Consider the following 11,582-nt stretch of genomic DNA (forward strand, 5'->3'; position numbering starts at 1 on the left):
GAAGACACTTCTTAATGGGCTTTTTAATAAGACGGTATGGGTTACTGTTGGTAATGGGTTACTCAAAACAACAGCTCAGCAAGCTTTGTACTATTTACAACATAAATTAAACAATCTTGTATGCAGTTTATAATGCACTTTCCTCAACATATGCTTAATCCAATGCATAGTCACAGCTAGTGATGGGGCTATTATTTTGGATGACTTCCCTTTAATGAAGGTTACACTCATTTGATTGGCCCATAACATAAAATAGGCAGTTTCTCAATGCAAAGTGCTGATGAGACAAAAGGTACGGAGAAGACTGCTAACACAGCACAGGAACCATTCAGCATCACAGAATGTAGGCTGAAAGTTTTCCCCACGGTGAAACACCGGTATATTAAGACGCTGAACTCACAGGTCACAGAGCACCCGAAGGCCAGTCCTTATCTCAAAGTACAGATTTACTCAAGACAGATGAGAAATATCTGTCCTATCAAGGCTCAGAAGTTTCAGGCTAATTTACACACTGTAATGCTCATGTTTGATTTTCAACCTGCTAGGCCTCCTCATTAATCACTATCCTCTATTTTAGCATTTGCTTTGATCTCTATCCCCCTGGATCCAGGTTTCTCTCCTTTTTAAGCACCAAATGGTTTTAGAGTTTAATTATTTCCTGAGTGAGAAGATGTTGTGCCTTTAAAGGACAGTGGACTGGTTATTGAGCCATGGCACTTAATGCAGTGGTCTTTAAAGACCCTGTATGTTTATATGCAAATCATCCATGTAACATCTAAAGCGTAGCGTGAGTCAAACCAGAATCGATACAGGCTTTGGAAGCGGCCATGATCCAAAGGAAAGTAAATAAGTGTTATACAAAATAGCTAAACACAAGAATGCATAGAAATCCAATCAGAAATCCAATTCCTCCGTATCTGTTAAGATTGGGAGTGCAGCGTATTGATGCACTAATTGCCCAGGTATTGATGTGTCCTCTTTTTGCATTTGCAGGGCAGCGTCCTGTCGATTTTAGCTGTGCTGATAGTGTATAGGGTAAAAACATGATTAGGGACTGTGGCATAAAGCGCAGACTCTGAAGGCCCAGGCAATAACTTGCACTCATGGCAGTGGGAAGGTGGACCCTTATAATGCAGTAAGACTCAAACATTTGGATTTACTGCAACAGATTAGGGTTGTCGCGATACCATTAATTCATCTTACGATACTATACCAGCTTAAGTATCACGATACCAAGTAGTATTGCGATATTGCAATTCATAACTCAAATTATAACGAAAATTGTCAGAAATACTATATTTCACGTAATAATATGTCTTGAATTTAATTCATAATTCCCTTATTATTGAAAAAAAAGTATTATTTGCATGTCACTTCACCTAAAATGTATTCATTCTTTTTGTTTATTTTGTAGATAACTGACTAACAAAAATACATTAAAATAAAGATACAAGTTAATAACCAAATGATATTTGTTACAAAAATAACATTTTTCCAACAAAACTAGGCTATACGAAGTGGTCAAAAATTATTTCAATGTTTCCTGTTGCTATTTTTGGTTTTCATCTATTGTTTTTTTTTTAGTCTTTAGTCAAAGTAATACAAAATGTCAATTTGAGAGTCGTTCTTTTTAAGAGATTGTCTCGGTTGTTGTAGCTACTAAATCATGTTGAGAGGAACAGAAATTAACCGATTCAGATGTGCATTTGAAACGTCAGAAAACTTGCAACCTTAAAGGTCTCCACAGATTATTAAAATAAAATGGTATATTGTTGCACAAATGTGTGAGCATTTTAATGACTTTTCCACATCCACAGCCATAGTATCGCAATACTACCAAAGTGCCGGTAAACCATGCAACGGATATGTGAAAATACCCATAACGGTGACGATTTGTTGGTCCTTGCCTATATCTTAACAGAGAAACTTATATTGTGTAGCTTTTTGGTGCTTTAAAAGTTTTTGTTGTTTTTCTTCTACCTAAAAGCCTTTAAGAATGCTGCAGCAAGTCATTGCCTAGTGCATGTAATGATTTCAGACAAACAAAAGCAATAAAACTGCCCACAACAAAGAAACTTTTAAGCCAATTTTAATGTATTACCCCCAGTCAATTGAAACAAAATAGAAGTCTACTGACGCTGCACTGCCCTACAGAGGCAAAGCATAACAACATTTCATCAAAAGTGGGTTATGACCGAAATTGAGTCTCTTAGTCTGCGATTTGTCCTCTGTCAGACAGGTTTGGCTGAAAAACCCTCTAAAAAGGTTGTGTAAAAATCTGTCAAAAAAACTTCAAAGCTATTTTACTCAGTTCAAGCATTGCAGCTATTGCATTTCACATTCATAGGGCGGTTCACAAGGAAGTGAAAACATTTTGTTGAATAAATGTGTAAAGAGGAAGGTTCTTAATGCAGAAGCCGTTATCATTTTGTTCACTCCCTCGACAGCCATAACAAATTGAAACAGATTCCTACAATGGATCCAGTAAATCATAAAAATGATATAAATGTAAAACACATCAACACTCTTTACATAAGAGACTCTTCAAACGCTCCAAGAGCACAGGCACTTCATCTCATCCTGATAAGAGTCTACAAACACTCGACAAACTATTTAAGTGCTGTTGATTTTCAACTATGTAGAGTATCTTATGAACAAAAGGTTATTAAAATAGCTCTAAAGTGGAGTGTAAGCACCGGAAAATATGCCCATGAAAACATTAAATACACGATCAATTTCAGAGACATCAGTTGGTTACACGCTGTGGAGAGGCAATGAACAGAACATATGTTCACTATGGACTGCCTCCCTTGTGAACGCTGGTAAACACCTAGACAATCTAAATGAACCAGCCACATTCAGCCAGTGTATCAATCTCACACAGCGCTGAGAATATTCAGAGGTCTGTTGAAATTACAGCACAAGCACTTTCACGCAGAACTCTCAGTTGTACATTTCAAGCCTTGCTTACACTGCACAAGATGCCTGCAACAATTTCAGAAAAGAACATGTGTGAAAGCAACCCTAAACAAGTTCTGAAGTCATTTCTGCCCTACTCTCGAGACTGATAGTTCATGCAGACATTTTATTTTCCCTGAAGTATTGTGACCTTTTATTTTTCTGCAGTGCTGTAAATCATCGGTTATCGCATTCATTCAGGTTCAACAGGTTTAGCATTTCAGCTCAGTCCAATTAAATCAGTTACCCATATTATTAGCTACCTCACCCTATGGACAAATGTGTAATTTTACAGGGAAATGATTTCACTAATGTCTATATAATATGCCCTGACATGCACTTTTTCAATTTGGAACAAAAGCCAATTTAACATGAGATAAATAAATATATAAATAAAGAAATAAGATATATATATATATATATATATATATATATATATATATATATATATATATATATATATATATATATATATATATATAAACCTTTTAAATTTGTATTCTACAATTATCTTTTGTATAAGCTCGTTAGGAAAAGTATTCATTTGTTTTAAATAACATTCAAATGTTTGTTATTGCTAAATTATATAGACAAACAATATATTAATAAGCAGTATTATTATTATTTATATATTTGTTATTATTATTATTATTATTTCTTCCCTTGGTTGCCTTTTTATCCCCATTTTAGAGATGCACATCATTCTTTTTATTATTATTAATTCTATTGGTTTCCTTTTAACCCCATTTTAAAGGTGCACATCATTGTTTTCCTTTGGGCTCAGAAAGGGTTGTGGGTGGAGATGGTGATGGGGGAATCCTGTAATCAGACTTGCAGGGATTTGACCAAACATTGATCCTGCTGTTGACCCAGCCAGCCCAGGTGGGCGCTCCACTGCGATTTCCTTTATATCTGCAGCCCTGTGGAATAAAATCCAACCCAGTGCGGCTAGATGGCGAGTTATCGCCGATAATAACGTTATACATGACTTGCAGTTGCGCACAACAAACAGTAGCCTACATTCAACTGGTCGTTCGTCAACTATCTTTCCCGCAGCTGAATTTGTGCAAATAAATGTTGGACACCTTAAAACGCGTAGCAGAAGATCTGCGAAACGTCTACTGCGGTAACAAATAAGATTAGTGAATTCCGTGGCGTTAAATACGAGACAGCAGAAGCAAACAATCTCATTTGGTTATTTGTATATGCAAACCTAAACAGACGGGGTGATTCTGCAAAACATTTACGCCGTTCAAATGTGGTGAGAATCTCAAAACAATAAGGGTTGCCACACATATATCTCACTGCCATCAACACGCAATCTTTTAAAACCTCTATAATTTCTGACATACCGTCGTGTAGAGAGCATATTTAAATGTGACCTATCGAGCATTCCTCTCAGCTTTATTCATTTTTCTAGTGGCGTCAATAAAGTTCGTAGCCTACCTTCGTCGATCACTTTTTTCCTTCCGAGACCGAGGCTTTCTTGTCTGAGGTGAGGATCAACTACAGCTGATGTTTCCTTCGACACGGAGCCCTAAACACCTGCTTTAAAGAATCCACACATCAAGAAAACGTACAATCCTTCCGACGGGAAACAATCCATAAGTGGCCGCGTTATTCTTCCACGCCATTCCCACGACTCCGCGTCAGTTTGAAAACGTCGGCACTCATTTAAGTGTTAATAAATGAGAGATTACGCCTGAGGATGGGTCTTCAAATGTCTTTGCTGTTGTTTCTCAGACAGTTCTCAAACGAGACAGTTCTAAAACGTGCAACTTCCCTCGTTTCAGTCCATAAATCCTCAGACATTCATTTTAGGAGAGTACAGGTTCTCACAAAAATTTTGACAGTGCTCCGCGTTATTCGTTACGGAATGATAGCATAATCTACCGGAAATAATGTAGAAATATAACAGTACATGACAAAACGTATGGAGTCGGGTTTTCCCCCTTCGCCTTCCTCAGAAGTGGACTATAAACGCAGTTTTGGCACAGGAATCTTCTCCGCACAGGGTTAATCCTGCATTTCTATGCATGTGAGAGAGTGAGTGAAGAGATTTCTCAGCACCGCGCGCTGTTCCCTACTAGAAGCGCGCGCAGGCGGACGCGCGGAGCGAGAGGAGGTGGGGCTCACGCGCGCCACAGGCTGTTTGAGGAAAAAGCACAATTAGGTTAGGAAAATAGTGGAACTGTTAATAGCCTAATAGATATGCCCCTTATCTGTTTTCATTGTGTTTGATCGCTTCTTTTTAAGAGATGTCACAAATCCAGAATCTGTCTGAATGGGCCCACTCGGGTCACTGAAATCGCCAGCTAAAATCAATATAATATAATATAATATAATATAATATAATATAATATAATATAATATAATATAATATAATAATTAATTGTAGCCCAAAACATTATAGTAGTAACAGTTTTATGACACAAAAAATCCTGACAAAGTAAATTGGCTATTAAAATCATGCCGTACTAATTACTATAAACACATGATTCCAACTTGTAAAAAAATCACATTCTCAAGGATCTCTACAACTTGTAAACTGTCAATTTTTGTGAGCTAACACAAGGTGACAGCCCTGGACCACCTCGAAATTCATTTTTGGTGCAATGTTTAGGCAGTGATACACATAATTATTAAAAAGTAAATTACATTTTCGACAAATGCTAACAAAGTGCAACATAAGTCCACAGTACACTTAACAATCAGAAGTACTCAGATGATACCAGCTAAATTCTGTATGCTTCTACATTGCCCTATATACTATCCACTCGAGGCCACAGGAGAGAGTTTGTGAATGGCAGTTACCAAACTGAGCTGTCACGTGATAATTACAATATGGCAAATGCAATGTCCTAATTACATCTCTAGGCCTATAACAACATTTCATACAATATTGTGAAATAATACATCTTTAAAATGAGCACCTATAGCCAATATCTCTTTTGGAGCAAGGAATGTGCTCTGATAAAAAGCTTTTAATGTATGATTTGAGTAATAGTATTACTTAGCAAAATATCTAACAATAAAGTTCAGACATAATAGAAATATATACAATTTTTGATGAACGATACTGTATATAATACTGTATATTTAGGCTATATATCAGAAAGCTAAGTTGGAAGAAATAACATGTTTTTAATATTTCACAATTTTTGTTTGCTTTTTGTCTTTGTTTAATTTTTTGTTTAATTTTTTTGTCTTTAAGCAAACGCCTGTATTCATTTTTGATTTAATGAGTAGTTCATTTAAAAAGATGGCTTCAAATTCTTCAAGCATCAAGATCTCTCTCAAGGGTCACCCACTCAGCTCTGCTCGTTGTGTCATTACTTTCTCGTGCATGGATCATAATCCTAAGCACTTGGGTCGTAGAATGTGATGAGTATTGATCGAGTTTGGAATCGCATCCAATGAACAAATACAATTTGATGCATTCAACAGTTAAGACCGAAGCGCGCTTTGCTCTTTTGGCGCCACCCACGGGCGTTTGAATGTACACACGGCTGGCAAAGCGTGTTCACGTTGCCTCTAATCTACCCCATAAATCCACTCCCCCATCGCCCACACACACAGAGAGAAAGAGAGAGAGGGAGAGAGAGAGAGACGCTGTTCTTATGCAGAAGAAAGGATGCTAGGTTTTATAACAGTCGGTGTGAAAAGAAACACTATACCTCATCCCTGAACATACTATATATATAAAAAAAAACTACATATAGGAATGGAAGGAGAGATGATTCAGCAAGATGAATGAAGGTACTTTGCAACAACAAACAGGAAATATCTATTGTTAGATATATCGTGGGTGGTACCTGTATGCTCATGTCATAATTAATAGCATCAAAATGAAAATCATTACGAAATGAACATTTAACTAACACAACAAAACTTAGTCTCGTATGTTTACATGCATTCAAGTGATCCATGAGTAATCGGATTGATGGCTCAATTGCATTGAGCAGCTTTCATGTAAACACCTCAATCGATTGGGCTCGATCTGAAAAAAAATCAGTCAGATCGGAAGAGGTGGTGTAGACCTGAAATATAATGATCAATAGGCAGGAAATAAAACCTTATAAATGCTTGAATCTTACCAATCAGCCAGAATCAAAAACATCACACATACAACATTTACCAGGTCTTATATTAAAATCACATTCATGCACTGATTCAAATATCATAGTTGAACTGTTTGTGTGTCTAACAAAACCACTGCTGATTTGTTGTTATCATTGGTTAACAACAATAACGTTATTCCTTCATTCATTCATTTTCCTTTGGCTTAGTGCCTTTATTCATCAGGGGTCGCCACAGTGGAATGAACCGCCAACATATGTTTTACTTAGCAGATGCCCTGCCAGCTGGAACCCATTACTTGGAAGCATCCATACACACTCACTCACTCACACACTTACACTCTACGGCTAATTTAGTTTATTGAATTCACCTACAGGGCATATCTTTGGACTGTGGGGGAAACCGGAGCACCCAAAGTAAATGCATGCGAACATGGGGAGAATATGCAAACTCCACATAAAAATGCCAACTGACCCAGCCGGGGCTTGAACCAGTGACCTTCTTGCTTTGAGGCAATAGTGCTGACCACTGAGCCATTGTGCCGCCCAACAATAACTCATTCATTAATTTTCCTTCAGCTCAGTCCCTTTGTTTATCAGCGGTTGCCACAGCGGAATGAACCACCAATTTATCCAGCATATGTTTTGCGCAGTGGATGCCCTTCCAGCTGCAACCCAGCACTGGGAAACACCCATACACTTGCATTCTCATTTATACACTACAGCCAATTTAGCTTATACCAATTCACCTATAGCGCATAGCTTTGGATTGTGGGGGAAACAAAAGCACCTGGACGAAACCCACACGAACATGTAAACTCCACACAGAAATGCCAACTGACCCTGCTGGGACTTGAACCAGCGACCTTCTTGCTGTGAGGCGACAGTGCTAACCACTGAGCCGCCGCGCTGCCCCAACAATAACTAACTAACTTTCATTCTTTCTTTATTATTATTATTATTATTATTATTATTATTATTATTATTATTATTACTATTATTTTCATCTTCCATCTTACAAATGTGGTTGGTGGAGACTGAAAGTATACAAAATATTTGCTAAAAGCTATTGTGAAAAATATGTCAGCTTTCTTTTGAATTATATCATCAAAATGGTTGCTCAGGTGATTTTTTTGCCATATTATATGTTGTTACTTTTGTGAGCATACTGAAAATGTATACTTTGTACAAATGCTTGACATTGTTTTTTGTGCTCTACTATTAATTAGTTTATTGTATTTTATTTATAATTCATTATGTAACAAAATATTGGCAATTTGATGACTGGGCAATGGGCACTGCACATGTGTGTAGGTTTTGGCAGCAATACATGTGAACATGTAAGTTGTAAATGTTTGGTTTTATAAACCATATAAATGCTAAAGAATGTTGAATATTTAGTCTAAAACTAGAAAGTGTCAAGAATTGCAAACTGAGCAGGTGTCACTTTTTAATTTGAGCTTGTTTTGACAATTTAAAAGTATGTTTTATATAGTATCAAGTTGGGTAGAATGAAATTGAGCTGAGATATTTGCCATGTTATTACTGTCATGTAAATTATCAGTGTCAGTTGCAACACTTGTTATTCATAAATCCTCTGCTGGGGACTCATGGGATAGTAAAATACACTTTGAATGCATGCTTTACTGTCTTCAAATACTATGAATTCAGATATACTACTCTTTTGGCTTACTGTATTTGTACACTGTACAAATAAGAAGTCAACTCTAAAGCAGTTTACCTTTAACTGTTTCAAGCGTTAGAATATTTGAACATTTTGACAGTTTTTTTCTATCGTAAAACAATAATTCACCCAAAAAATACAGGGAGGTACATTTGATCAATTACAGTATCTAATATATAGATAGCTAAATATACAGTTGAAGTCTGAATTATTAGCCCCCTTTTGATTTTTTTTTTCTTTTTTTAAATATTTCCCAAATGATGTTTAACAGAGCAAGGAAATTTTAACAGTATGTCTGACAATATTTTTTTCTTCTGGAGAAAGTCTTATTTGTTTTATTTCGGCCAAAATAAAAGCAATTTTAAAAAATTTGTAAAAACATTTTAGGGTCAAAATTATTATCCCCTTTAAGCTATTTATTTCGATTCTCTACAAAACAAACCGTTATACAATAACTTGCCTAATTACTCTAACCTGCCTAGTTAATGTAATTAACCTACAGTAGTTAATCCTTCAAATGTTACTTTAAGCTGTATAGAAGAGTTTTGATAAATATCTAGTCAAATATTATTTACTGTCATCATGGCAAAAATAAAATAAAAAATAAATCAGTTATTAGAAATGAGTTATTAAAACTATTATGTTTAGAACTGTATGTCTTGTTATATGACATTTAATTTTATTTTAAAGGGGCAATCCAGAGTTTATTTTTAAGGCTTGGTTGTGTTTATAAGATGCAAAGCAATGTGTGCTACATTCGTAAAAAAATCCAAGGTAATCTCACGGCAATTCGTAACTTTTGGATTTAGTGGCTAATTTGTATGAATTCGTACAATGTAGTACGATTTGCTCATCACCCAATGATGGGTTTAGAAGTAGGGTTTGGTGCCACACCTCCTTTTTAAAATTGTTCATTTTCTTATGACTGAACTCTTATGAATTCTCACGTATAACCCACTAAACTGACAAAACAAAAAAATACTTACGTTTTCTCGTGAGATCGGGCTGAAAAGAATCACGTTATTTTTCAAATATCTTACTTTAATTATATACAGCTACTCAGCTATCATGAAAACAGCAATCATATTTCCTTGTTTCTCCAAAAGCCCGCCTTCAAATGGATCTGATCGGTCAGCAAACATAATGTGCTCTAATTCATGGATCAGCTCCATGTCACTAGGAAGTGTCACGTTCAGTCACAAGCACGCGCTTTGCCTCTTCTGTGTAAATACTGTCAGTCAGTGTGAGCCTGAATTCGACATAAAACGAAAAGGACACAGCTGAACCTCATGCCTGCTCTCTAAAATAAAAACGGACAAGTGTGTTTCATATATATTTGGGTTATAAGCATGTGTAAGTAAAATGAAAAAGCATCCGCATAGAGAGACAATTCAGCACTGCTGAAGATTGTGGCTATTTACAGTGATTTGATGGATAAATATGAATTTGTAGCTAAATTGGTAATGGTGCCAAACAGCATTTCCTGTTGTTTACATCCTTGTTACATCTTCGCTACAACATACCACTAACGCTACAAACCAGTAATAGATCAATTTGAACAAATAAAAATACTTACAGGTTGTGGCTCACAATACACAGCTTCTGCTATTTATGGTGGAGCTGCTCCTTCTTTGAGGAGTTTTTAGCCAAAACCAGCACTGAACTAGGAGAGATTCTGGAAGCTGTCCTTTGTCAAATGCTAGCTATATATATTTATCTCTGGATTCTAATTCTCTGGAACATAATTAAAATTAAATTGTAAGCACTTCTCTCTTTGCGTAGAGTCCTTTGGAAACCCAAATACAGAAACAGAACAAGCTTTGTGGAAACAGTGGGCGGCATTTTTGCTTTTTCTGCTACAACATTGCAGCACCTCTGGCCACGCCCCTTCGCTGCACGGTGTGTATGTGCATGGTCAATGTGCATAACCTGAAGCTGAACCTGAACCTTTTTGTAGTCCCCAAACTTCATTCGCTGTAGGCTTTGCTAAGCTAACTTTTCAAAGGCCAATGTCTCATTTTGCATTGAACTTTGAGCGTATTATATTCAGAGATGTTGTTCATGTTCACACAGCTACATTACACATCAACTAAAGTTTAAAATATGATATCGTAGTGAACCACCCCTTTAAAACCTTAACTGTAGAAAACATCTAGATTTTTCCAAAAATCATTTACAAATTTGTAAAAACTCCCATACAGCAGATATCTTTCCTTTAGCGTTACATTTTCTAAAGTGTGTTTCTGCTTCATGTGACATGTGATCATTACTATTTTTCTCATCCCAAATGACCTTACATACATTACAAAACAGACATTTTTTTTTTACATTCAAGCTGCTCTTTACCCTTCAAATGTGAATTAAGAACTCACACAAAGCTAATGTATGACCGCTGAATTTATTGTTCATATGTCTACATGCTACAGTTATTTTTATCCATATTGCAGTTTGAGAGCACCCATCCATCTTTCTTTCTACGAGAAACTCAGCTCAGACATTTTGCTAAACACAAAGCATTAGAATAGCGCAAGGGTGAGTAAATGATGACAGATGTTTCATTTTTAGCAAAACTTTTCGTTTAAGTACCTTCAAAACAGTCTACCAACAGCTTCATTGATTGTGAGGATTCCAGCAGCGCGGAAAGTAGAACCTGCTACGTTTAATTCAGTGTTTACATTCCAAAACTCAATATTTTTAGCTCTGTATGTTTTCATGGCAGTAGAAGTTTCCAGCGCCGGTGTAGCAGAAAGCCACCTGATGCTGTCTGTTAAAATCACGCAGCTCCCACCAGCCGAGAGGAGTTCTGCATAAAAGAAAGACAGCAGGCTGTTTGTCCTTCGGAAAGAGTGCAACAGACGTTT

At 36.4% G+C, this 11,582-nt stretch overlaps 1 protein-coding gene across 1 annotated transcript in view; it reads right to left on the reverse strand.

Moving 5' to 3' along the window:
* pcdh1a (protocadherin 1a) overlaps positions 1 to 5,040 on the reverse strand; it is a 134,414-nt gene extending 129,374 nt beyond the window's left edge. Inside the window, exon 1 of the mRNA XM_056467013.1 lies at positions 4,405 to 5,040. The gene's annotated coding sequence lies outside the window, so the exon portion shown is untranslated. The remainder of the gene's footprint in view (positions 1 to 4,404) is intronic.
* Positions 5,041 to 11,582: the final 6,542 nt, after the last annotated feature.

Source organism: Danio aesculapii, chromosome 10 (assembly GCF_903798145.1).
Source record: "Danio aesculapii chromosome 10, fDanAes4.1, whole genome shotgun sequence".
Lineage (NCBI taxonomy): Eukaryota > Metazoa > Chordata > Actinopteri > Cypriniformes > Danionidae > Danio > Danio aesculapii.